This window comes from Hippopotamus amphibius, unplaced genomic scaffold (assembly GCF_030028045.1).
Source record: "Hippopotamus amphibius kiboko isolate mHipAmp2 unplaced genomic scaffold, mHipAmp2.hap2 scaffold_481, whole genome shotgun sequence".
Classification (NCBI taxonomy): domain Eukaryota; kingdom Metazoa; phylum Chordata; class Mammalia; order Artiodactyla; family Hippopotamidae; genus Hippopotamus; species Hippopotamus amphibius.
In genome coordinates this window covers 1-25,031 of record NW_026648583.1, presented here as the reverse complement: position 1 = coordinate 25,031, position 25,031 = coordinate 1, and the positions used below count along the sequence as shown (strand labels likewise).

The following is a 25,031-nucleotide window of genomic DNA, read 5'->3' as shown; positions in this document are numbered from 1 at the left end:
ACAGGTGAATGGGTAAAGAAGATGTGGTACATATACGCGATTGAATATTACTCAGCTGTAAAAAGGAACGCAGTTGGGACATTTGTCGAGACATGGATGGACCTAGAGACTGTCATACAGAGTGAAGTGAGTCAGAAAGAGAAAAACAAATATCGTGTGTTAACACATGTAAACGGAATAAAGAAAAACGGTACCCATCAACCGGTTTGCAAGGCAGAAATAGAGACACAGATGTAGAGAACAGACATATAGACACCAAGTGGGGAAAGGGGGGCGGGGGGTTGTGGTGGGATGAACTGGCAGGTTGGGATTGCCATATATACATTACTAATAAGAAAAGAAGTATCAAATTGTACACTTTCAATATATGCAGTTTATCGTATGTCCATTGTATCTCAGTAAAAGCTCTTAAGGAAGAAAGAAAAAGAAGATGTGCTGCATGTGTAGTATGCAACATTCCTCAGCCATAGAAAGCAATGAAACCTTGCCATTTGGCGCAACCTGGATGGTCCTAGAGAATATTACACTTAGTAAAGTAAGTCTGACTGAGGATAAAGGTACGTGGAATCTAAAAACTGCAACGAAGTGAACCTTTGTGCAAAACAAAGAGAGACTCACAGACGTAGAAAACACACGTGTGGTTACCCAAGGGGAAAGTGTAGGGGAGGGACATATTTGGAGGTGGGGTTGGGGTTAAAGGAGAGGCAACAGTATCCCTAAAGCAGAGAAGCAGCAAGGATTTTACTGCCTAGCACCGGGAACTAGCTTCATATCTCCTAAGAAACCGTACTGGAAAATAACCTGAAAAAGCACATTTCACTGAATCGCTTCGCTGTACACCTGACACGAACACAGTATTGTAAATCAACTCTACTTCTACTTAGCTAGGACACAAACAAACAAACACAAACAATCCAAACAGATAAAGGAGGCCACCGGGAGAAATGCAAGAGTAGGATCTTTGACAACGTAGGAATTGGAAAGGATCAGGGAAGGAGTGGGGAGATAGGGGGTGGGATGGGGGTGTTGGGTGGAGTAGCGGCGGTGGTGAGGGCGCGGCCTGAGGTGGTGGTGCTGTCCGGAGCAGCCATGATGCTGTCGGTAGGAGGAGAGGTTCAGGGGAGGGGGGGTGGTCGTGGGGGTGGTGATGGTGGTGGTGGTACTAGTGGTGGAGGAGTGGGCGGTGTTGGAAACATATTTCTGCTGAGGGACAAAACATGAATACAGAGTGCGGTTTGCCATGGCATCGTGGACTTCTCTGGAACTCCTCGTGCAAGACAATGCTTCGGGGACTCTCTAGGACAATGGGCTGTATCACTGCCCGAGGTGGCACCTTCCTTGCTGCTGGTTGTGCAAACACGGTATCGTTTTCGGAGTGTGGGCAGAGGGAGCCAGAGAGCTTGGAGAGGTGGTGAAAGGTGAAGAGATGGGGCGCGCCGGTGCTAGTGTGGGGTATTGCTTACGGGGCAAGGAGTGACGCAAGTGTGGGGTCAGGGTGAGGAAGAGCACAAGCCCAAGCAAGGTGTCCGGGCGCTAGAGTGGCAGAGCACGCGAGGTGTCAGGTGGTGGAGGCTTGGCTCCGCAGTGTGTGTCGGGTGGGGGGGCGTCCGCGTGGGAAGGACAGGCCGGCAGGTGCGGTGGAGAGCTGCGGGTGGGAGCGAGCTGTGGCAGGCCCGGTGCCTTGGGCGTGGGAGCGGGGACGCCTAGCTCCGCTTTGGGGCTGCGGGAACCAAAAGGCGACGCTGCGGCTGTATGGGCCGGGAATCGAACCCGGGCCTCCCGCGTGGCAGGCGAGAATTCTACCACTGAACCACCCATGCACCGAGGGCGCCTGGCGCCCGATGCTGCCCCAGCGCTGCTCGCAGCCAAGAGCCCGATACTGGGCGCCGCTTGCCCGAGGGCCTCTGCTCCGTTTGCGCAGGAGGCCGACGGCCCACCCCAGTGACAGGCTCCGGGCACGTGGGCGACCCCAGGGCGCCAGGCGGTCGAGAGGACAGAGGGACGGAGGGACGCAGGCGGGCTCGGCCCATCCTGCGCTTTCTCTGCCGTCCACGGCCGCCGCGAGGCTGTCGCTGTCGCCAGAGGAAGCCAGGAGCGGAAGCAGCCCGACCCGCGCCCGAATCGCAGGCAGGGCCGGCGAGGCGAGGCGAGGCGAGGCGCGGCGGCTGCGGCTGAGGGCCGAGTTTCGTCTCGGTGACCGCCAGGTCCCGACCCCAAGTCCCTCTGGCGGCTGGCTTTCTTGCCGCTGCGGGGCGGGCGAGGGCGGCCAGGGGTGGGGGTGGGATGGGAGTGGGGCAGGCATCGGAGCTCGCGCGGGGCCGGGGTCGGGGCCGCGAGCGCCGGAGATGGGCCCCCGGGAGCGCCGCCGCCACCGAGCAGACGCTCAGGCCCAAGGACCACAGGTGCCTGGGCCTCGCTGCTGCGCTCTGGCCCAGCCCTCTCCCGAGGGGTCCCGCTCTGAGGCGTTGGTCGTGAGAGGAGCGACGCGCCAGGGTGCGGTTAGGTCCGGCCGGGGCAGCGGCTTCCCCGGGCAACGTGCGCTGTGGCGCCCAAGGGGGTGGCCCGGGCTGAGGGCCGGACGTCTGTGGGCGGGTGACGGGGCGTCCAGGGCGCGCGCTCTCTCCTCGCTGGAGCACTCTTCCCGGGAGCGACTCCTGCGCCAGGCCTCCTGCAGGGAGGGCCCGGTGGTCCCTGGCCCAGCAGGAAGCTGGGCTGCCTGCGTGCTGGGAGGCAGGCAGCTGTGGCCCAGCCGAGGCCCCAAGGCCAATACGCACCGAGGGCACGCACCCCAGGCCGGCAAGACGGCGTCGGCCACCTCCGCGTGGCCGTGGGGGGAATGGAATGGGCAGGCGGGCCGGCGGGGCTGGCGCAAGGGACAGGATGTTGGACGGAGGGAGAGCTGCTGGTGGCGGACGTGGCAGCAAGGCTGGGAGAGTGAGCCCGCTGTTCACCAGGCAGAAGTCGGGCAGGCGGAAGGCGGGCGAGGAGTCGAGGGCTTTGCACCCGCGTCTGGTGTGTGTGTGGCGGTGGCGGGGTGCAGCGGGTGCAGTGGGAGTGGGAGCGAGGGACGGAGGGCGGAAGGAAGGAAGGGAGGGAGGGAAGGAGAAAAACTAGCAGCAGCAGCAGCAGCAGCAGCAGCAAGCAAGCAGGTGAGGAAAGATGTGGTGCGAAGGACTGAAGGTTGGTGGTGTGGGTGCAGGTAGGAGGGGGCGTACTGGCTGGGCGGGAGGGCGTGTGTCCGGGAGGCTTCCAACTGGGCCATTTCTGCCAAGCCCGCGGGCGGGTGGGCAGGAAGCGCGGCCGTGGCGGAGAGGGTCCCGCGTGTGAGAGGCACGGATGTCCGGGCCTGAGTTTGGAGAGGCCGCAAGAGTGCAGTGCGCCAACGGAGAGGAAGGCGGTCAAGGGCTGCCAGAGGGACGGGTGCGTTAGTGGGGCGGGCCAAAAGGCTGGCTTGTCAGGAGTGGGATTCGAACCCACGCCTCCAGGGGAGACTGCGACCTGAACGCAGCGCCTTAGACCGCTCGGCCATCGTGACGGCGGGCCGGAGCGGGCGCGTCGCCGCTCGGCTGGCTGGGACCCGCCGCGACGCCAACAGCGGTGCCCTTGGCTGGACGCGGTGCTCCGCGCCAGGCGGGCGGCCGTCTGGCTGAGCAACGCACCGGGCGCGCGGTGGCCGACGGCGAGCGAGGCCTGCCGACGCGCCTGGCTCCGGCGCGGTGGCGGCCTCGCCCACCCCTGGCCCCGGACCGCGCCCGGCCGCGTCGGGCCAGCGCGTGCCGGCAGCACCCTCCCGCGCCTCTCTTCGCCGGACGGGGCACGGCGCACGCCCAGGCCCTCCTCGAAGCCTCGCTTGGCCTGTCGGGCCCCCTGCACCCGGCGCGATCCCCGCGTTGGAGGCAACAGGCAGCGCGCACTGGCAGGTGTCAGCGCCACGCGGGTCCGCGTCCCTGTCGGGGCCGGGGGCTGCTGCTTTGGACGACGCGGTTGGTTTGGTGTCGGGTCGGGTCGGGCACGCGCCCGGCGTCCGTGGTGGGCAGAGGGCAGAGGGCAGAGGGAGGCGCCGGCAGGCAGCCCAGAGCGGCCGGGCGCCCCGGCGGTCGCCGCCGTCCTCGTTAGTATAGTGGTGAGTATCCCCGCCTGTCACGCGGGAGACCGGGGTTCGATTCCCCGACGGGGAGGCAGCACGCCCTCTTTTTGATGGCCGGCGCCGCGCTCGGTCCTGCCGTCCGGTCCCCAAGGGCCCTTCTCCTCCCGTCGCCGTCCGCCCTCCAGCGAGGCCAGCGCGTGCCTAGCCTGCCCGCCCTGCACCCCCTGCAGCCCTCCAGCCCTTCCTCCTCGCCGGGCGCTCGGTCGCCACGGCGAGCCAGGGCCTCCTCTCGACCCCACAACCGCCCGACGACATCGCGGCCCGTCCGAAGGGGCGGCCTCACTGGGCTCCTTGCGGAGCGCCGCACAGCCGCGCAGCTCTGCACAGCGGGCGGGCCGGGTGGGTGGCGGATGAGCGCCGTCCCCTGTCGGTGCGGGAGGCGGCCTGGCCCCGCGCCGGGGGGAAAAGGGCCTTGGGGAGCCAGGTGCTGGAGGACGCGTCCCCCGGGGTGGGGGTGAGGGCGGGGGCGGGGGGTGGCCCGCGGCGTGAAGCCGAGGCCCCGGGAGCAGCAAGGCAGCGAGAGCGCCCCCCTGAGGCGGTCGGGCCGGTGGACTAGGGCAGCTGCGGAGGGCTGGCGCGGCTGGGGCTCCGGGCGGTCGTTGGTGTCGCCTGTGGCAGCACGGAGCTGCCGGCTGGCGGGGCGTCGGGGCAGGGCTGCTCCAGGCAGCGGAGGCGGAGGAGGGGGAGGAAGGGGAGGAGGACCAGGAGGAGGAGGAGGAAGAGCAGGAGGAGGAGGAGGAGGACGAGGAGGAGGAGACGGCGGCCGAGGCGGCGGCGAGAGTGCGGTCGGGCGAGCCCGGGGCCGGCGTCTGCGGGCGGCCCGGGCTGTGCAGCGTTGGTGGTATAGTGGTGAGCATAGCTGCCTTCCAAGCAGTTGACCCGGGTTCGATTCCCGGCCAACGCAGTGGGCCGACCTTTTGCCGAGCTCCGCGGGCCTCGGGCCGGCCGGGGCCTGGGAGGGAGAGCCGGGAGCGGGGAGCTAGCTGGCCCTTCGCGGCTTTTCGCGTGTGTGCGAGAAGCAGGCGCGCAGTGTTTTGCGGCTGCGGCCAGCAGGAAGAACGCGAGGGCACGTGCACTGCCAGGAGCGGCGCGGGGACTGGACTTGGGGGAGCCGGGTCTTGGCGCCGACGTGGCGCGGCGCGGGCGCTATGGGGCGAGGAGCAGCGAGCGGCAGGCCTGGCGCTCCCTGGTGGTCTAGTGGTTAGGATTCGGCGCTCTCACCGCCGCGGCCCGGGTTCGATTCCCGGTCAGGGAAGCCCTTCTTCTGCCTCTCGGCCTCCCACCGTCCCGCGCCCCCTTTTAGCCAGCCCACGCTTGCTCCGCCGCCTCGGAGCCCCGCCAGCAGCCGCCCGCCACCGTCCACCTCCAGCCCAAGCCCTGCCACGCAACCCTTTTGGCCGCACTGGAGCGCTCGCCCACGCCAGGCCCTCCACATCCCGCCTCCTCCTTCTCGGACCCTTGCCTCAGCCCCAAACACGACGGCCCGGGGCAGCCTCTCTCCCCGCCGAGGCTGTGGCCACGAGCAAACGCCCCCACCTGCGTTTGGACTCTCCGGCAGCACGACTTCTGCCACGACGCATCTCACCGCTGACGACCCATCCCGTCTTCCTTCCTGAGGGGCTGGTGTTGGTGCTGCTGCTGCTGCTGCCTCCGCTGCCCCTGGTGGCGGCGGTGGCAGTCCTGGTGTGGTGCTGGGGCTGGAGCCGCTGCTGCTGCTGCTGCTGCTGCTGTTTGTGGTAAAGGTGGTGGTGGTGGTGGCGATGGCAATGCGGGTGGGGCGGGGGGGGTGATGGCAGTGCAGCAGTGCAGGTGGGGATGGGGGTGGGGGTGGGGGTGCGGATGGCGGTGGGGGGGGGTCGGCATGGAGGGGTGGGGGTGGAGGGTCCCATTGAGTGCCAGCACCTGCGACGCGGATCCATCGGGAAGGTGCAGGAGAGGGATCTCCATCTCCAAGTCGGGCCACTTGCAGGGACTCCGGCCGCTTCCTCGTGGGCCAGGTCCTGGACTGCCTGTGACTCCCGTGGCCCGGTGGTGGGCTCCAAGGGCGTCCTGGTCTTGAGCGGGCCATGGGAGCAGAGAGGCGGACCAAGGCACCCCGGAGGCAGAGATGTGAAAATGAATCCAAACACGTGCCAGGAGTTACACCGCCAGGCAGTGGAAGTCAGAGCGCAGGCAGATACCGGAGGTCAGCCGTGAAGACGGAGCCAAGCAGGTGGGATGCGGTGGAAGCAGATGCGTGACAGGGTGGACCACCAGCTAATATCGCATTCCAGGTGCGTGACCAACGCTCTCAACCCTATCACAGTGAGGCAAGAATGTGACCGTGCATACGTCCCTCCCTCCCCCAGAGCAAAGACACACACCCACGTGCGCGCGCGCACACATACACCGCTCCCCTAGACATGACTTCTCATGGTTTCCCATTCTCACCGTTCCTGTCTGTCTATCCAGGATATGCGCTGTCCTCCTTCGCAGCCCGTCCTCACCTTCTCCTAAGGATTCTCCCCAAGGTAAGTCCTCAGTCCCCATTCAGCCCAAGCTTGGGCACCTCTGTCGCCAAAGGCTTTAACGTCTGCTCACAGATTGTTTCCTTCAGAGGCAAACGGGACAGCCGGTGACGTGCACCGACCTGCCGTGGTGGTGTCACACTCGGTGCATTTGGACAACTGCAGGTCCCCTGTGGAAAGGAGCGAGAGTGGGCAGATGGGGCTTCCCATCACTGCAGGAAGTTTCCTCGGTGGCCTTGCTGGTACCTTGGGGCTGTGTGACAGTGCGGGAGGAAGGTGTTCGTGGCCGTTGGTGGTGGTCACCCCATGTGGATTAGGGAACGGAGCAAAACAGCCCTGTGGAGAGAGGGTGGTGGTGAGCCGCTTGCTGGGAGGTGGGAGGAAGGGCCTGGGGTGTCTGGCTGGAGCAGGGGCGGGCACGGAGGTATTGGGCTTGCAGGGACCTGGCCGGGAGAGCTGCTGGCCACTCAGGCAGAGGCTCTGCAGAAGCTTGGGACGGTGGTGGCACCGGTGCTGGTACGTGTGTGCGGGTAGGTCAGATCTGGGGTACGGGGGGAGCTGGAGTAGCAGGGGGTCTGAGGAGCGCTGGCGGAAGGGAGACTTCCAGGCAGGGCGTGTGAGAGTCGGGCCTGGGGTACAAGGGTATGGTGCGGGGTAGAGTGGGCCGAGCCTGCCGGCTAGGAGGAAGGGCGGGTGGCAAGCCGGGTATGTGAGTGGGCTGTGGTGCGAGGAGGATGGTGGGAGAGGACGCCATCGGGGCAGGGTGGTGGGTGAGCTTGCCAGACTGGTGCGCTGTGCTGCAAGGCGGTCAGGCGAACCACTGGGCTGGGACTGGGGGCGGTGGGTAAGAAGCAGGCAAGAGAGAAACAGAAACGCAGGATGCGACAGGGGCGAGGTGCGGTCCGAATGGGGTGGGGGCGTTCTACTGCCCCAGAGACATAAATCGCCTGTCATCAAGAGAAAACATCCAGTCTCATGTGAGTGTGATTGCGTGGGGCTGGGGGTGGGGGTGGGGGTGAGGGTGGAGGTTCAGATTTCAAGAGGCCAAAGGAGAGCTTCCATATGATCCAGCAGTCCCATTCCTGGGTACGTGCCCGGAAAAGACGAAACTCTAATGCCAAACGATACGCGTACCTCCATGTTCGCAGCAGCATTATTTGCAATAGCCAAGGTGGAAAGTACACAACCGCCCACCAACAGACGGCTGGCACAAGATGTGGTATCTGTGTAGCATGGATTATTTCTCAGCCATGAGGAAAAAGAATGAAATATTGCCATTAGCCACCACAAGGATGGTCCCAGAGACTACTAGACTTAGCGAAAGACGTCCGACAGAAAAGGACAAGATATGTGGAAACTAAAACCTATTCCACATGAATCTATGTGCGAAACAGACTCACAGACATAGAAAACCAAATGATGGTTCCCCAAGGGGAAAGGGAGAAGTGGAGTCATAAATCAGAAGCTGAAAGGAATGGATACACACTACTATGTGTGAGGGAGAAAGCAGCAAGGATATACAGAATAACTCGGGGAATAATATTCACTATCTTCTAGCAAACTGCACTAGAAATCAAGCCGAAAAAATATTAGCCATGGAAAATAGTCTCCCTTTGCTGTGCATCTGAAATTCACACGATATTGTTCATCAGCTGTGCTCCCCAAGCACAAGTACATAGAAGTAAATCACTAATCACTTAGAGAGAGAGAGAGAGAGAGATCAGTGACGAAATACAGAAAGAGGAGAAAGACGAGCTATCATATGATCCAGCAGTCCCAATCCTCGGGACACACCCGGGAAAGAGAGAAACTATACCTTGAAAAGAGACATGAACCCCCATGTTCACAGCAGCACTATGTGCTATAGCCAAGACATGGAAAACGTACTGTGGAATATTACTCAGCCATCAAAAAAGAATGAAATAGTGCCATGTGCAGCAAAAAGGATGGACCTAGAGAAGATTACACTTAGTGAAGTAAGTCCAACAGCGAGGGAGAGAGATATGTGGAATCTAAACAATAATACCAATGAATCTATGTGCAAAACAGAAACAGAGTCACAGACGTAGAACACAAACTGATGCTTACCCAAGGCGAAAGGGAGAAGTGGAAGAATAAGTTGGGAGCTGCGATGAACAGACACACCGTACAATATAGAAAAGAGATCAAGTAACGAGGATATAGAGAATAGCACAGGGAATGAGAGTCAGTATCTTCTGGTACCCCATTATGGAAATAAACCTGAAAATACATCATCTATGGAAAATAGTATCTCCCTGCTGTGCACCTGAAACTAACACACTATTGTCAATCAACTATACTTCCACTACTGCAGCTACTACTCTACAGAAAGGAAGGAAGGAAGGAAGGAAGGAAGGAAGGAAGGACGGAAGGACGGAAGGAAGGAATGTAGGGAGCGAGGAAGGGGTGGAGGGAGGGAGGAAGGAAGAAGCAAAGACGGAAAGACAAATGAAAGAAAGAAAAACCAAGCAAGCAGCAAAGGAAGAAGCAAGCAAGCAAGGAAAGAAGGAAGGAAGGATAGAAGCAAGAAATAAAGGAAGGAAGGAAGGAAGGAAAGGAAATGAAAGAAAGAAAAAGCAAGCAAGGAAGAAGCGAAGAAAGAAAAAAGAAAGAAGGACAGGTGAGCTGTCATATGATCTAGCAATCCCAATCCTCAGTACACATCTGGAAAAGACAAAAGCTCTAATTTGAAAAGATGCATGCACCCTCATGTTCATAGCAGCACTGTGTGCCATAGCCAAGACGTGGAAAACACCCAAGTGCTCATCAACAGACGGCAGTCGCAAGAAGATGTGCTGTACGTGCACGCCAGTGTTCACTGCAGCACTATTTACAAGAGCCGGGACGTGGAAGCAACCTAAATGTCCATCAACAGGTGAATGGGTAAAGAAGATGTGGTACATATACGCGATTGAATATTACTCAGCTGTAAAAAGGAACGCAGTTGGGACATTTGTCGAGACATGGATGGACCTAGAGACTGTCATACAGAGTGAAGTGAGTCAGAAAGAGAAAAACAGATATCGTGTGTTAACACATGTAAGCGGAATAAAGAAAAACGGTACCCATCAACCGGTTTGCAAGGCAGAAATAGAGACACAGATGTAGAGAACAGACACATAGACACCAAGTGGGGAAAGGGGGGCGGGGGGTTGTGGTGGGATGAACTGGCAGGTTGGGATTGCCATATATACATTACTAATAAGAAAAGAAGTATCAAATTGTACACTTTCAATATATGCAGTTTATCGTATGTCCATTGTATCTCAGTAAAAGCTCTTAAGGAAGAAAGAAAAAGAAGATGTGCTGCATGTGTAGTATGCAACATTCCTCAGCCATAGAAAGCAATGAAACCTTGCCATTTGGCGCAACCTGGATGGTCCTAGAGAATATTACACTTAGTAAAGTAAGTCTGACTGAGAAGGATAAAGGTACGTGGAATCTAAAAACTGCAACGAAGTGAACCTTTGTGCAAAACAAAGAGAGACTCACAGACGTAGAAAACACACGTGTGGTTACCCAAAGGGAAAGTGTAGGGGAGGGACATATTTGGAGGTGGGGTTGGGGTTAAAGGAGAGGCAACAGTATCCCTAAAGCAGAGAAGCAGCAAGGATTTTACTGCCTAGCACCAGGAACTAGCTTCATATCTCCTAAGAAACCGTACTGGAAAATAACCTGAAAAAGCACATTTCACTGAATCGCTTCGCTGTACACCTGACACGAACACAGTATTGTAAATCAACTCTACTTCTACTTAGCTAGGACACAAACAAACAAACACAAACAATCCAAACAGATAAAGGAGGCCACCGGGAGAAATGCAAGAGTAGGATCTTTGACAACGTAGGAATTGGAAAGGATCAGGGAAGGAGTGGGGAGATAGGGGGTGGGATGGGGGTGTTGGGTGGAGTAGCGGTGGTGGTGAGGGCGCGGCCTGAGGTGGTGGTGCTGTCCGGAGCAGCCATGATGCTGTCGGTAGGAGGAGAGGTTCAGGGGAGGGGGGGTGGTCGTGGGGGTGGTGATGGTGGTGGTGGTACTAGTGGTGGAGGAGTGGGCGGTGTTGGAAACATATTTCTGCTGAGGGACAAAACATGAATACAGAGTGCGGTTTGCCATGGCATCGTGGACTTCTCTGGAACTCCTCGTGCAAGACAATGCTTCGGGGACTCTCTAGGACAATGGGCTGTATCACTGCCCGAGGTGGCACCTTCCTTGCTGCTGGTTGTGCAAACACGGTATCGTTTTCGGAGTGTGGGCAGAGGGAGCCAGAGAGCTTGGAGAGGTGGTGAAAGGTGAAGAGATGGGGCGCGCCGGTGCTAGTGTGGGGTATTGCTTACGGGGCAAGGAGTGACGCAAGTGTGGGGTCAGGGTGAGGAAGAGCACAAGCCCAAGCAAGGTGTCCGGGCGCTAGAGTGGCAGAGCGCGCGAGGTGTCAGGTGGTGGAGGCTTGGCTCCGCAGTGTGTGTCGGGTGGGGGGGCGTCCGCGTGGGAAGGACAGGCCGGCAGGTGCGGTGGAGAGCTGCGGGTGGGAGCGAGCTGTGGCAGGCCCGGTGCCTTGGGCGTGGGAGCGGGGACGCCTAGCTCCGCTTTGGGGCTGCGGGAACCAAAAGGCGACGCTGCGGCTGCATGGGCCGGGAATCGAACCCGGGCCTCCCGCGTGGCAGGCGAGAATTCTACCACTGAACCACCCATGCACCGAGGGCACCCGGCGCCCGATGCTGCCCCAGCGCTGCTCGCAGCCAAGAGCCCGATACTGGGCGCCGCTCGCCCTAGGGCCTCTGCTCCGTTTGCGCAGGAGGCCGACGGCCCACCCCAGTGACAGGCTCCGGGCACGTGGGCGACCCCAGGGCGCCAGGCGGTCGAGAGGACAGAGGGACGGAGGGACGCAGGCGGGCTCGGCCCATCCTGCGCTTTCTCTGCCGTCCACGGCCGCCGCGAGGCTGTCGCTGTCGCCAGAGGAAGCCAGGAGCGGAAGCAGCCCGACCCGCGCCCGAATCGCAGGCAGGGCCGGCGAGGCGAGGCGAGGCGAGGCGCGGCGGCTGCGGCTGAGGGCCGAGTTTCGTCTCGGTGACCGCCAGGTCCCGACCCCAAGTCCCTCTGGCGGCTGGCTTTCTTGCCGCTGCGGGGCGGGCGAGGGCGGCCAGGGGTGGGGGTGGGATGGGAGTGGGGCAGGCATCGGAGCTCGCGCGGGGCCGGGGTCGGGGCCGCGAGCGCCGGAGATGGACCCCCGGGAGCGCCGCCGCCACCGAGCAGACGCTCAGGCCCAAGGACCACAGGTGCCTGGGCCTCGCTGCTGCGCTCTGGCCCAGCCCTCTCCCGAGGGGTCCCGCTCTGAGGCGTTGGTCGTGAGAGGAGCGACGCGCCAGGGTGCGGTTAGGTCCGGCCGGGGCAGCGGCTTCCCCGGGCAACGTGCGCTGTGGCGCCCAAGGGGGTGGCCCGGGCTGAGGGCCGGACGTCTGTGGGCGGGTGACGGGGCGTCCAGGGCGCGCGCTCTCTCCTCGCTGGAGCACTCTTCCCGGGAGCGACTCCTGCGCCAGGCCTCCTGCAGGGAGGGCCCGGTGGTCCCTGGCCCAGCAGGAAGCTGGGCTGCCTGCGTGCTGGGAGGCAGGCAGCTGTGGCCCAGCCGAGGCCCCAAGGCCAATACGCACCGAGGGCACGCACCCCAGGCCGGCAAGACGGCGTCGGCCACCTCCGCGTGGCCGTGGGGGGAATGGAATGGGCAGGCGGGCCGGCGGGGCTGGCGCAAGGGACAGGATGTTGGACGGAGGGAGAGCTGCTGGTGGCGGACGTGGCAGCAAGGCTGGGAGAGTGAGCCCGCTGTTCACCAGGCAGAAGTCGGGCAGGCGGAAGGCGGGCGAGGAGTCGAGGGCTTTGCACCCGCGTCTGGTGTGTGTGTGGCGGTGGCGGGGTGCAGCGGGTGCAGTGGGAGTGGGAGCGAGGGACGGAGGGCGGAAGGAAGGAAGGGAGGGAGGGAAGGAGAAAAACTAGCAGCAGCAGCAGCAGCAGCAGCAGCAAGCAAGCAGGTGAGGAAAGATGTGGTGCGAAGGACTGAAGGTTGGTGGTGTGGGTGCAGGTAGGAGGGGGCGTACTGGCTGGGCGGGAGGGCGTGTGTCCGGGAGGCTTCCAACTGGGCCATTTCTGCCAAGCCCGCGGGCGGGTGGGCAGGAAGCGCGGCCGTGGCGGAGAGGGTCCCGCGTGTGAGAGGCACGGATGTCCGGGCCTGAGTTTGGAGAGGCCGCAAGAGTGCAGTGCGCCAACGGAGAGGAAGGCGGTCAAGGGCTGCCAGAGGGACGGGTGCGTTAGTGGGGCGGGCCAAAAGGCTGGCTTGTCAGGAGTGGGATTCGAACCCACGCCTCCAGGGGAGACTGCGACCTGAACGCAGCGCCTTAGACCGCTCGGCCATCGTGACGGCGGGCCGGAGCGGGCGCGTCGCCGCTCGGCTGGCTGGGACCCGCCGCGACGCCAACAGCGGTGCCCTTGGCTGGACGCGGTGCTCCGCGCCAGGCGGGCGGCCGTCTGGCTGAGCAACGCACCGGGCGCGCGGTGGCCGACGGCGAGCGAGGCCTGCCGACGCGCCTGGCTCCGGCGCGGTGGCGGCCTCGCCCACCCCTGGCCCCGGACCGCGCCCGGCCGCGTCGGGCCAGCGCGTGCCGGCAGCACCCTCCCGCGCCTCTCTTCGCCGGACGGGGCACGGCGCACGCCCAGGCCCTCCTCGAAGCCTCGCTTGGCCTGTCGGGCCCCCTGCACCCGGCGCGATCCCCGCGTTGGAGGCAACAGGCAGCGCGCACTGGCAGGTGTCAGCGCCACGCGGGTCCGCGTCCCTGTCGGGGCCGGGGGCTGCTGCTTTGGACGACGCGGTTGGTTTGGTGTCGGGTCGGGTCGGGCACGCGCCCGGCGTCCGTGGTGGGCAGAGGGCAGAGGGCAGAGGGAGGCGCCGGCAGGCAGCCCAGAGCGGCCGGGCGCCCCGGCGGTCGCCGCCGTCCTCGTTAGTATAGTGGTGAGTATCCCCGCCTGTCACGCGGGAGACCGGGGTTCGATTCCCCGACGGGGAGGCAGCACGCCCTCTTTTTGATGGCCGGCGCCGCGCTCGGTCCTGCCGTCCGGTCCCCAAGGGCCCTTCTCCTCCCGTCGCCGTCCGCCCTCCAGCGAGGCCAGCGCGTGCCTAGCCTGCCCGCCCTGCACCCCCTGCAGCCCTCCAGCCCTTCCTCCTCGCCGGGCGCTCGGTCGCCACAGCGAGCCAGGGCCTCCTCTCGACCCCACAACCGCCCGACGACATCGCGGCCCGTCCGAAGGGGCGGCCTCACTGGGCTCCTTGCGGAGCGCCGCACAGCCGCGCAGCTCTGCACAGCGGGCGGGCCGGGTGGGTGGCGGATGAGCGCCGTCCCCTGTCGGTGCGGGAGGCGGCCTGGCCCCGCGCCGGGGGGAAAAGGGCCTTGGGGAGCCAGGTGCTGGAGGACGCGTCCCCCGGGGTGGGGGTGAGGGCGGGGGCGGGGGGTGGCCCGCGGCGTGAAGCCGAGGCCCCGGGAGCAGCAAGGCAGCGAGAGCGCCCCCCTGAGGCGGTCGGGCCGGTGGACTAGGGCAGCTGCGGAGGGCTGGCGCGGCTGGGGCTCCGGGCGGTCGTTGGTGTCGCCTGTGGCAGCACGGAGCTGCCGGCTGGCGGGGCGTCGGGGCAGGGCTGCTCCAGGCAGCGGAGGCGGAGGAGGGGGAGGAAGGGGAGGAGGACCAGGAGGAGGAGGAGGAAGAGCAGGAGGAGGAGGAGGAGGACGAGGAGGAGGAGACGGCGGCCGAGGCGGCGGCGAGAGTGCGGTCGGGCGAGCCCGGGGCCGGCGTCTGCGGGCGGCCCGGGCTGTGCAGCGTTGGTGGTATAGTGGTGAGCATAGCTGCCTTCCAAGCAGTTGACCCGGGTTCGATTCCCGGCCAACGCAGTGGGCCGACCTTTTGCCGAGCTCCGCGGGCCTCGGGCCGGCCGGGGCCTGGGAGGGAGAGCCGGGAGCGGGGAGCTAGCTGGCCCTTCGCGGCTTTTCGCGTGTGTGCGAGAAGCAGGCGCGCAGTGTTTTGCGGCTGCGGCCAGCAGGAAGAACGCGAGGGCACGTGCACTGCCAGGAGCGGCGCGGGGACTGGACTTGGGGGAGCCGGGTCTTGGCGCCGACGTGGCGCGGCGCGGGCGCTATGGGGCGAGGAGCAGCGAGCGGCAGGCCTGGCGCTCCCTGGTGGTCTAGTGGTTAGGATTCGGCGCTCTCACCGCCGCGGCCCGGGTTCGATTCCCGGTCAGGGAAGCCCTTCTTCTGCCTCTCGGCCTCCCACCGTCCCGCGCCCCCTTTTAGCCAGCCCACGCTTGCTCCGCCGCCTCGGAGCCCCGCCAGCAGCCGCCCGCCACCGTCCACCTCCAGCCCAAGCCCTGCCACGCAACCCTTTTGGCCGCACTGGAGCGCTCGCCCACGCCAGGCCCTCCACATCCCGCCTCCTCCTTCTCGGACCCTTGCCTCAGCCCCAAACACGACGGCCCGGGGCAGCCTCTCTCCCCGCCGAGGCTGTGGCCACGAGCAAACGCCCCCACCTGCGTTTGGACTCTCCGGCAGCACGACTTCTGCCACGACGCATCTCACCGCTGACGACCCATCCCGTCTTCCTTCCTGAGGGGCTGGTGTTGGTGCTGCTGCTGCTGCTGCCTCCGCTGCCCCTGGTGGCGGCGGTGGCAGTCCTGGTGTGGTGCTGGGGCTGGAGCCGCTGCTGCTGCTGCTGCTGCTGCTGTTTGTGGTAAAGGTGGTGGTGGTGGTGGCGATGGCAATGCGGGTGGGGCGGGGGGGGTGATGGCAGTGCAGCAGTGCAGGTGGGGATGGGGGTGGGGGTGGGGGTGCGGATGGCGGTGGGGGGGGGTCGGCATGGAGGGGTGGGGGTGGAGGGTCCCATTGAGTGCCAGCACCTGCGACGCGGATCCATCGGGAAGGTGCAGGAGAGGGATCTCCATCTCCAAGTCGGGCCACTTGCAGGGACTCCGGCCGCTTCCTCGTGGGCCAGGTCCTGGACTGCCTGTGACTCCCGTGGCCCGGTGGTGGGCTCCAAGGGCGTCCTGGTCTTGAGCGGGCCATGGGAGCAGAGAGGCGGACCAAGGCACCCCGGAGGCAGAGATGTGAAAATGAATCCAAACACGTGCCAGGAGTTACACCGCCAGGCAGTGGAAGTCAGAGCGCAGGCAGATACCGGAGGTCAGCCGTGAAGACGGAGCCAAGCAGGTGGGATGCGGTGGAAGCAGATGCGTGACAGGGTGGACCACCAGCTAATATCGCATTCCAGGTGCGTGACCAACGCTCTCAACCCTATCACAGTGAGGCAAGAATGTGACCGTGCATACGTCCCTCCCTCCCCCAGAGCAAAGACACACACCCACGTGCGCGCGCGCACACATACACCGCTCCCCTAGACATGACTTCTCATGGTTTCCCATTCTCACCGTTCCTGTCTGTCTATCCAGGATATGCGCTGTCCTCCTTCGCAGCCCGTCCTCACCTTCTCCTAAGGATTCTCCCCAAGGTAAGTCCTCAGTCCCCATTCAGCCCAAGCTTGGGCACCTCTGTCGCCAAAGGCTTTAACGTCTGCTCACAGATTGTTTCCTTCAGAGGCAAACGGGACAGCCGGTGACGTGCACCGACCTGCCGTGGTGGTGTCACACTCGGTGCATTTGGACAACTGCAGGTCCCCTGTGGAAAGGAGCGAGAGTGGGCAGATGGGGCTTCCCATCACTGCAGGAAGTTTCCTCGGTGGCCTTGCTGGTACCTTGGGGCTGTGTGACAGTGCGGGAGGAAGGTGTTCGTGGCCGTTGGTGGTGGTCACCCCATGTGGATTAGGGAACGGAGCAAAACAGCCCTGTGGAGAGAGGGTGGTGGTGAGCCGCTTGCTGGGAGGTGGGAGGAAGGGCCTGGGGTGTCTGGCTGGAGCAGGGGCGGGCACGGAGGTATTGGGCTTGCAGGGACCTGGCCGGGAGAGCTGCTGGCCACTCAGGCAGAGGCTCTGCAGAAGCTTGGGACGGTGGTGGCACCGGTGCTGGTACGTGTGTGCGGGTAGGTCAGATCTGGGGTACGGGGGGAGCTGGAGTAGCAGGGGGTCTGAGGAGCGCTGGCGGAAGGGAGACTTCCAGGCAGGGCGTGTGAGAGTCGGGCCTGGGGTACAAGGGTATGGTGCGGGGTAGAGTGGGCCGAGCCTGCCGGCTAGGAGGAAGGGCGGGTGGCAAGCCGGGTATGTGAGTGGGCTGTGGTGCGAGGAGGATGGTGGGAGAGGACGCCATCGGGGCAGGGTGGTGGGTGAGCTTGCCAGACTGGTGCGCTGTGCTGCAAGGCGGTCAGGCGAACCACTGGGCTGGGACTGGGGGCGGTGGGTAAGAAGCAGGCAAGAGAGAAACAGAAACGCAGGATGCGACAGGGGCGAGGTGCGGTCCGAATGGGGTGGGGGCGTTCTACTGCCCCAGAGACATAAATCGCCTGTCATCAAGAGAAAACATCCAGTCTCATGTGAGTGTGATTGCGTGGGGCTGGGGGTGGGGGTGGGGGTGAGGGTGGAGGTTCAGATTTCAAGAGGCCAAAGGAGAGCTTCCATATGATCCAGCAGTCCCATTCCTGGGTACGTGCCCGGAAAAGACGAAACTCTAATGCCAAACGATACGCGTACCTCCATGTTCGCAGCAGCATTATTTGCAATAGCCAAGGTGGAAAGTACACAACCGCCCACCAACAGACGGCTGGCACAAGATGTGGTATCTGTGTAGCATGGATTATTTCTCAGCCATGAGGAAAAAGAATGAAATATTGCCATTAGCCACCACAAGGATGGTCCCAGAGACTACTAGACTTAGCGAAAGACGTCCGACAGAAAAGGACAAGATATGTGGAAACTAAAACCTATTCCACATGAATCTATGTGCGAAACAGACTCACAGACATAGAAAACCAAATGATGGTTCCCCAAGGGGAAAGGGAGAAGTGGAGTCATAAATCAGAAGCTGAAAGGAATGGATACACACTACTATGTGTGAGGGAGAAAGCAGCAAGGATATACAGAATAACTCGGGGAATAATATTCACTATCTTCTAGCAAACTGCACTAGAAATCAAGCCGAAAAAATATTAGCCATGGAAAATAGTCTCCCTTTGCTGTGCATCTGAAATTCACACGATATTGTTCATCAGCTGTGCTCCCCAAGCACAAGTACATAGAAGTAAATCACTAATCACTTAGAGAGAGAGAGAGAGAGAGATCAGTGACGAAATACAGAAAGAGGAGAAAGACGAGCTATCATATGATCCAGCAGTCCCAATCCTCGGGACACACCCGGGAAAGAGAGAAACTATACCTTGAAAAGAGACATGAACCCCCATGTTCACAGCAGCACTATGTGCTATAGCCAAGACATGGAAAACGTACTGTGGAATATTACTCAGCCATCAAAAAAGAATGAAATAGTGCCATGTGCAGCAAAAAGGATGGACCTAGAGAAGATTACACTTAGTGAAGTAAGTCCAACAGCGAGGGAGAGAGATATGTGGAATCTAAACAATAATACCAATGAATCTATGTGCAAAACAGAAACAGAGTCACAGACGTAGAACACAAACTGATGCTTACCCAAGGCGAAAGGGAGAAGTGGAAGAATAAGTTGGGAGCTGCGATGAACAGACACACCGTACAATATAGAAAAGAGATCAAGTAACGAGGATATAGAGAATAGCACAGGGAATGAGAGTCAGTATCTTCTGGTACCCCATTATGGAAATAAACCTGAAAATACATCATCTATGGAAAATAGTATCTCCCTGCTGTGCACCTGAAACTAACACACTATTGTCAATCAACTATACTTCCACTACTGCAGCTACTACTCTACAGAAAGGAAGGAAGGAAGGAAGGAAGGAAGGAAGGAAGGAAGGACGGAAGGACGGAAGGAAGGAATGTAGGGAGCGAGGAAGGGGTGGAGGGAGGGAGGAAGGAAGAAGCAAAGACGGAAAGACAAATGAAAGAAAGAAAAACCAAGCAAGCAGCAAAGGAAGAAGCAAGCAAGCAAGGAAAGAAGGAAGGAAGGATAGAAGCAAGAAATAAAGGAAGGAAGGAAGGAAGGAAAGGAAATGAAAGAAAGAAAAAGCAAGCAAGGAAGAAGCGAAGAAAGAAAAAAGAAAGAAGGACAGGTGAGCTGTCATATGATCTAGCAATCCCAATCCTCAGTACACATCTGGAAAAGACAAAAGCTCTAATTTGAAAAGATGCATGCACCCTCATGTTCATAGCAGCACTGTGTGCCATAGCCAAGACGTGGAAAACACCCAAGTGCTCATCAACAGACGGCAGTCGCAAGAAGATGTGCTGTACGTGCACGCCAGTGTTCACTGCAGCACTATTTACAAGAGCCGGGACGTGGAAGCAACCTAAATGTCCATCAACAGGTGAATGGGTAAAGAAGATGTGGTACATATACGCGATTGAATATTACTCAGCTGTAAAAAGGAACGCAGTTGGGACATTTGTCGAGACATGGATGGACCTAGAGACTGTCATACAGAGTGAAGTGAGTCAGAAAGAGAAAAACAGATATCGTGTGTTAACACATGTAAGCGGAATAAAGAAAAACGGTACCCATCAACCGGTTTGCAAGGCAGAAATAGAGACACAGATGTAGAGAACAGACATATAGACACCAAGTGGGGAAAGGGGGGCGGGGGGTTGTGGTGGGATGAACTGGCAGGTTGGGATTGCCATATATACATTACTAATAAGAAAAGAAGTATCAAATTGTACACTTTCAATATATGCAGTTTATCGTATGTCCATTGTATCTCAGTAAAAGCTCTTAAGGAAGAAAGAAAAAGAAGATGTGCTGCATGTGTAGTATGCAACATTCCTCAGCCATAGAAAGCAATGAAACCTTGCCATTTGGCGCAACCTGGATGGTCCTAGAGAATATTACACTTAGTAAAGTAAGTCTGACTGAGAAGGATAAAGGTACGTGGAATCTAAAAACTGCAACGAAGTGAACCTTTGTGCAAAACAAAGAGAGACTCACAGACGTAGAAAACACACGTGTGGTTACCCAAAGGGAAAGTGTAGGGGAGGGACATATTTGGAGGTGGGGTTGGGGTTAAAGGAGAGGCAACAGTATCCCTAAAGCAGAGAAGCAGCAAGGATTTTACTGCCTAGCACCAGGAACTAGCTTCATATCTCCTAAGAAACCGTACTGGAAAATAACCTGAAAAAGCACATTTCACTGAATCGCTTCGCTGTACACCTGACACGAACACAGTATTGTAAATCAACTCTACTTCTACTTAGCTAGGACACAAACAAACAAACACAAACAATCCAAACAGATAAAGGAGGCCACCGGGAGAAATGCAAGAGTAGGATCTTTGACAACGTAGGAATTGGAAAGGATCAGGGAAGGAGTGGGGAGATAGGGGGTGGGATGGGGGTGTTGGGTGGAGTAGCGGTGGTGGTGAGGGCGCGGCCTGAGGTGGTGGTGCTGTCCGGAGCAGCCATGATGCTGTCGGTAGGAGGAGAGGTTCAGGGGAGGGGGGGGTGGTCGTGGGGGTGGTGATGGTGGTGGTGGTACTAGTGGTGGAGGAGTGGGCGGGTGTTGGAAACATATTTCTGCTGAGGGACAAAACATGAATACAGAGTGCGGTTTGCCATGGCATCGTGGACTTCTCTGGAACTCCTCGTGCAAGACAATGCTTCGGGACTCTCTAGGACAATGGGCTGTATCACTGCCGAGGTGGCACCTTCCTTGCTGCTGGTTGTGCAAACACGGTATCGTTTTCGGAGTGTGGCAGAGGGAGCCAGAGAGCTTGGAGAGGTGGTGAAAGGTGAAGAGATGGGGCGCGCCGGTGCTAGTGTGGGGTATTGCTTACGGGGCAAGGAGTGACGCAAGTGTGGGGTCAGGGTGAGGAAGAGCACAAGCCCAAGCAAGGTGTCCGGGCGCTAGAGTGGCAGAGCGCGCGAGGTGTCAGGTGGTGGAGGCTTGGCTCCGCAGTGTGTGTCGGGTGGGGGGGCGTCCGCGTGGGAAGGACAGGCCGGCAGGTGCGGTGGAGAGCTGCGGGTGGGAGCGAGCTGTGGCAGGCCCGGTGCCTTGGGCGTGGGGAGCGGGGACGCCTAGCTCCGCTTTGGGGCTGCGGGAACCAAAAGGCGACGCTGCGGCTGCATGGGCCGGAATCGAACCCGGGCCTCCCGCGTGGCAGGCGAGAATTCTACCACTGAACCACCCATGCACCGAGGGCACCCGGCGCCCGATGCTGCCCCAGCGCTGCTCGCAGCCAAGAGCCCGATACTGGGCGCCGCTCGCCCTAGGGCCTCTGCTCCGTTTGCGCAGGAGGCCGACGGCCCACCCCAGTGACAGGCTCCGGGCACGTGGGCGACCCCAGGGCGCCAGGCGGTCGAGAGGACAGAGGGACGGAGGGACGCAGGCGGGCTCGGCACATCCTGCGCTTTCTCTGCCGTCCACGGCCGCCGCGAGGCTGTCGCTGTCGCCAGAGGAAGCCAGGAGCGGAAGCAGCCCGACCCGCGCCCGAATCGCAGGCAGGGCCGCGCGAGGCGAGGCGAGGCGAGGCGCGGCGGCTGCGGCTGAGGGCCGAGTTTCGTCTCGGTGACCGCCAGGTCCCGACCCCAAGTCCCTCTGGCGGCTGGCTTTCTTGCCGCTGCGGGGCGGGCGAGGGCGGCCAGGGGGTGGGGGTGGGATGGGAGTGGGGCAGGCATCGGAGCTCGCGCGGGGCCGGGGTCGGGGCCGCGAGCGCCGGAGATGGACCCCCGGGAGCGCCGCCGCCACCGAGCAGACGCTCAGGCCCAAGGACCACAGGTGCCTGGGCCTCGCTGCTGCGCTCTGGCCCAGCCCTCTCCCGAGGGGTCCCGCTCTGAGGCGTTGGTCGTGAGAGGAGCGACGCGCCAGGGTGCGGTTAGGTCCGGCCGGGGCAGCGGCTTCCCCGGGCAACGTGCGCTGTGGCGCCCAAGGGGGTGGCCCGGGCTGAGGGCCGGACGTCTGTGGGCGGGTGACGGGGCGTCCAGGGCGCGCGCTCTCTCCTCGCTGGAGCACTCTTCCCGGGAGCGACTCCTGCGCCAGGCCTCCTGCAGGGAGGGGCCCGGTGGTCCCTGGCCCAGCAGGAAGCTGGGCTGCCTGCGTGCTGGGAGGCAGGCAGCTGTGGCCCAGCCGAGGCCCCAAGGCCAATACGCACCGAGGGCACGCACCCCAGGCCGGCAAGACGGCGTCGGCCACCTCCGCGTGGCCGTGGGGGGAATGGAATGGGCAGGCGGGCCGGCGGGGCTGGCGCAAGGGACAGGATGTTGGACGGAGGGAGAGCTGCTGGTGGCGGACGTGGCAGCAAGGCTGGGAGAGTGAGCCCGCTGTTCACCAGGCAGAAGTCGGGCAGGCGGAAGGCGGGCGAGGAGTCGAGGGCTTTGCACCCGCGTCTGGTGTGTGTGTGGCGGTGGCGGGGTGCAGCGGGTGCAGTGGGAGTGGGAGCGAGGGACGGAGGGCGGAAGGAAGGAAGGGAGGGAGGGAAGGAGAAAAACTAGCAGCAGCAGCAGCAGCAGCAGCAGCAAGCAAGCAGGTGAGGAAAGATGTGGTGCGAAGGACTGAAGGTTGGTGGTGTGGGTGCAGGTAGGAGGGGGCGTACTGGCTGGGCGGGAGGGCGTGTGTCCGGGAGGCTTCCAACTGGGCCATTTCTGCCAAGCCCGCGGGCGGGTGGGCAGGAAGCGCGGCCGTGGCGGAGAGGGTCCCGCGTGTGAGAGGCACGGATGTCCGGGCCTGAGTTTGGAGAGGCCGCAAGAGTGCAGTGCGCCAACGGAGAGGAAGGCGGTCAAGGGCTGCCAGAGGGACGGGTGCGTTAGTGGGGCGGGCCAAAAGGCTGGCTTGTCAGGAGTGGGATTCGAACCCACGCCTCCAGGGGAGACTGCGACCTGAACGCAGCGCCTTAGACCGCTCGGCCATCGTGACGGCGGGCCGGAGCGGGGCGCGTCGCCGCTCGGCTGGCTGGGACCCGCCGCGACGCCAACAGCGGTGCCCTTGGCTGGACGCGGTGCTCCGCGCCAGGCGGGCGGCCGTCTGGCTGAGCAACGCACCGGGCGCGCGGTGGCCGACGGCGAGCGAGGCCTGCCGACGCGCCTGGCTCCGGCGCGGTGGCGGCCTCGCCCACCCCTGGCCCCGGACCGCGCCCGGCCGCGTCGGGCCAGCGCGTGCCGGCAGCACCCTCCCGCGCCTCTCTTCGCCGGACGGGGCACGGCGCACGCCCAGGCCCTCCTCGAAGCCTCGCTTGGCCTGTCGGGCCCCCTGCACCCGGCGCGATCCCCGCGTTGGAGGCAACAGGCAGCGCGCACTGGCAGGTGTCAGCGCCACGCGGGTCCGCGTCCCTGTCGGGGCCGGGGGCTGCTGCTTTGGACGACGCGGTTGGTTTGGTGTCGGGTCGGGTCGGGCACGCGCCCGGCGTCCGTGGTGGGCAGAGGGCAGAGGGCAGAGGGAGGCGCCGGCAGGCAGCCCAGAGCGGCCGGGCGCCCCGGCGGTCGCCGCCGTCCTCGTTAGTATAGTGGTGAGTATCCCCGCCTGTCACGCGGGAGACCGGGGTTCGATTCCCCGACGGGGAGGCAGCACGCCCTCTTTTTGATGGCCGGCGCCGCGCTCGGTCCTGCCGTCCGGTCCCCAAGGGCCCTTCTCCTCCCGTCGCCGTCCGCCCTCCAGCGAGGCCAGCGCGTGCCTAGCCTGCCCGCCCTGCACCCCCTGCAGCCCTCCAGCCCTTCCTCCTCGCCGGGCGCTCGGTCGCCACAGCGAGCCAGGGCCTCCTCTCGACCCCACAACCGCCCGACGACATCGCGGCCCGTCCGAAGGGGCGGCCTCACTGGGCTCCTTGCGGAGCGCCGCACAGCCGCGCAGCTCTGCACAGCGGGCGGGCCGGGTGGGTGGCGGAATGAGCGCCGTCCCCTGTCGGTGCGGGAGGCGGCCTGGCCCCGCGCCGGGGGGAAAAGGGCCTTGGGGAGCCAGGTGCTGGAGGACGCGTCCCCCGGGGTGGGGGTGAGGGCGGGGGCGGGGGGTGGCCCGCGGCGTGAAGCCGAGGCCCCGGGAGCAGCAAGGCAGCGAGAGCGCCCCCCTGAGGCGGTCGGGCCGGTGGACTAGGGCAGCTGCGGAGGGCTGGCGCGGCTGGGGCTCCGGGCGGTCGTTGGTGTCGCCTGTGGCAGCACGGAGCTGCCGGCTGGCGGGGCGTCGGGGCAGGGCTGCTCCAGGCAGCGGAGGCGGAGGAGGGGGAGGAAGGGGAGGAGGACCAGGAGGAGGAGGAGGAAGAGCAGGAGGAGGAGGAGGAGGACGAGGAGGAGGAGACGGCGGCCGAGGCGGCGGCGAGAGTGCGGTCGGGCGAGCCCGGGGCCGGCGTCTGCGGGCGGCCCGGGCTGTGCAGCGTTGGTGGTATAGTGGTGAGCATAGCTGCCTTCCAAGCAGTTGACCCGGGTTCGATTCCCGGCCAACGCAGTGGGCCGACCTTTTGCCGAGCTCCGCGGGCCTCGGGCCGGCCGGGGCCTGGGAGGGAGAGCCGGGAGCGGGGAGCTAGCTGGCCCTTCGCGGCTTTTCGCGTGTGTGCGAGAAGCAGGCGCGCAGTGTTTTGCGGCTGCGGCCAGCAGGAAGAACGCGAGGGCACGTGCACTGCCAGGAGCGGCGCGGGGACTGGACTTGGGGGAGCCGGGTCTTGGCGCCGACGTGGCGCGGCGCGGGCGCTATGGGGCGAGGAGCAGCGAGCGGCAGGCCTGGCGCTCCCTGGTGGTCTAGTGGTTAGGATTCGGCGCTCTCACCGCCGCGGCCCGGGTTCGATTCCCGGTCAGGGAAGCCCTTCTTCTGCCTCTCGGCCTCCCACCGTCCCGCGCCCCCTTTTAGCCAGCCCACGCTTGCTCCGCCGCCTCGGAGCCCCGCCAGCAGCCGCCCGCCACCGTCCACCTCCAGCCCAAGCCCTGCCACGCAACCCTTTTGGCCGCACTGGAGCGCTCGCCCACGCCAGGCCCTCCACATCCCGCCTCCTCCTTCTCGGACCCTTGCCTCAGCCCCAAACACGACGGCCCGGGGCAGCCTCTCTCCCCGCCGAGGCTGTGGCCACGAGCAAACGCCCCCACCTGCGTTTGGACTCTCCGGCAGCACGACTTCTGCCACGACGCATCTCACCGCTGACGACCCATCCCGTCTTCCTTCCTGAGGGGCTGGTGTTGGTGCTGCTGCTGCTGCTGCCTCCGCTGCCCCTGGTGGCGGCGGGTGGCAGTCCTGGTGTGGTGCTGGGGCTGGAGCCGCTGCTGCTGCTGCTGCTGCTGCTGTTTGTGGTAAAGGTGGTGGTGGTGGTGGCGATGGCAATGCGGGTGGA

General features: G+C 62.7%; 15 non-coding genes across 15 annotated transcripts; 9 read left to right on the top strand and 6 right to left on the bottom strand.

The window, feature by feature from the left end:
- Positions 1-1,749: 1,749 nt before the first annotated feature.
- Positions 1,750-1,820, bottom strand: TRNAG-GCC (transfer RNA glycine (anticodon GCC)). Its single transcript has one exon. It is a non-coding gene; the product is annotated as a tRNA-Gly (tRNA).
- A 1,632-nt stretch (positions 1,821-3,452) lies between these two features.
- On the bottom strand, positions 3,453-3,535 carry TRNAL-CAG (transfer RNA leucine (anticodon CAG)). The gene has a single exon. It is a non-coding gene; the product is annotated as a tRNA-Leu (tRNA).
- A 571-nt stretch (positions 3,536-4,106) lies between these two features.
- On the top strand, positions 4,107-4,178 carry TRNAD-GUC (transfer RNA aspartic acid (anticodon GUC)). The gene has a single exon. It is a non-coding gene; the product is annotated as a tRNA-Asp (tRNA).
- An 801-nt stretch (positions 4,179-4,979) lies between these two features.
- TRNAG-UCC (transfer RNA glycine (anticodon UCC)) lies at positions 4,980-5,051 on the top strand. The gene has a single exon. It is a non-coding gene; the product is annotated as a tRNA-Gly (tRNA).
- A 279-nt stretch (positions 5,052-5,330) lies between these two features.
- Positions 5,331-5,402, top strand: TRNAE-CUC (transfer RNA glutamic acid (anticodon CUC)). Its single transcript has one exon. It is a non-coding gene; the product is annotated as a tRNA-Glu (tRNA).
- Positions 5,403-11,298: 5,896 nt separating this feature from the next.
- Positions 11,299-11,369, bottom strand: TRNAG-GCC (transfer RNA glycine (anticodon GCC)). The gene has a single exon. It is a non-coding gene; the product is annotated as a tRNA-Gly (tRNA).
- Positions 11,370-13,001: 1,632 nt separating this feature from the next.
- Positions 13,002-13,084, bottom strand: TRNAL-CAG (transfer RNA leucine (anticodon CAG)). The gene has a single exon. It is a non-coding gene; the product is annotated as a tRNA-Leu (tRNA).
- Positions 13,085-13,655: 571 nt separating this feature from the next.
- On the top strand, positions 13,656-13,727 carry TRNAD-GUC (transfer RNA aspartic acid (anticodon GUC)). Its single transcript has one exon. It is a non-coding gene; the product is annotated as a tRNA-Asp (tRNA).
- An 801-nt stretch (positions 13,728-14,528) lies between these two features.
- TRNAG-UCC (transfer RNA glycine (anticodon UCC)) lies at positions 14,529-14,600 on the top strand. Its single transcript has one exon. It is a non-coding gene; the product is annotated as a tRNA-Gly (tRNA).
- A 279-nt stretch (positions 14,601-14,879) lies between these two features.
- Positions 14,880-14,951, top strand: TRNAE-CUC (transfer RNA glutamic acid (anticodon CUC)). Its single transcript has one exon. It is a non-coding gene; the product is annotated as a tRNA-Glu (tRNA).
- A 5,900-nt stretch (positions 14,952-20,851) lies between these two features.
- Positions 20,852-20,921, bottom strand: TRNAG-GCC (transfer RNA glycine (anticodon GCC)). Its single transcript has one exon. It is a non-coding gene; the product is annotated as a tRNA-Gly (tRNA).
- A 1,635-nt stretch (positions 20,922-22,556) lies between these two features.
- Positions 22,557-22,639, bottom strand: TRNAL-CAG (transfer RNA leucine (anticodon CAG)). The gene has a single exon. It is a non-coding gene; the product is annotated as a tRNA-Leu (tRNA).
- A 572-nt stretch (positions 22,640-23,211) lies between these two features.
- Positions 23,212-23,283, top strand: TRNAD-GUC (transfer RNA aspartic acid (anticodon GUC)). The gene has a single exon. It is a non-coding gene; the product is annotated as a tRNA-Asp (tRNA).
- An 802-nt stretch (positions 23,284-24,085) lies between these two features.
- On the top strand, positions 24,086-24,157 carry TRNAG-UCC (transfer RNA glycine (anticodon UCC)). Its single transcript has one exon. It is a non-coding gene; the product is annotated as a tRNA-Gly (tRNA).
- A 279-nt stretch (positions 24,158-24,436) lies between these two features.
- Positions 24,437-24,508, top strand: TRNAE-CUC (transfer RNA glutamic acid (anticodon CUC)). The gene has a single exon. It is a non-coding gene; the product is annotated as a tRNA-Glu (tRNA).
- Positions 24,509-25,031: the final 523 nt, after the last annotated feature.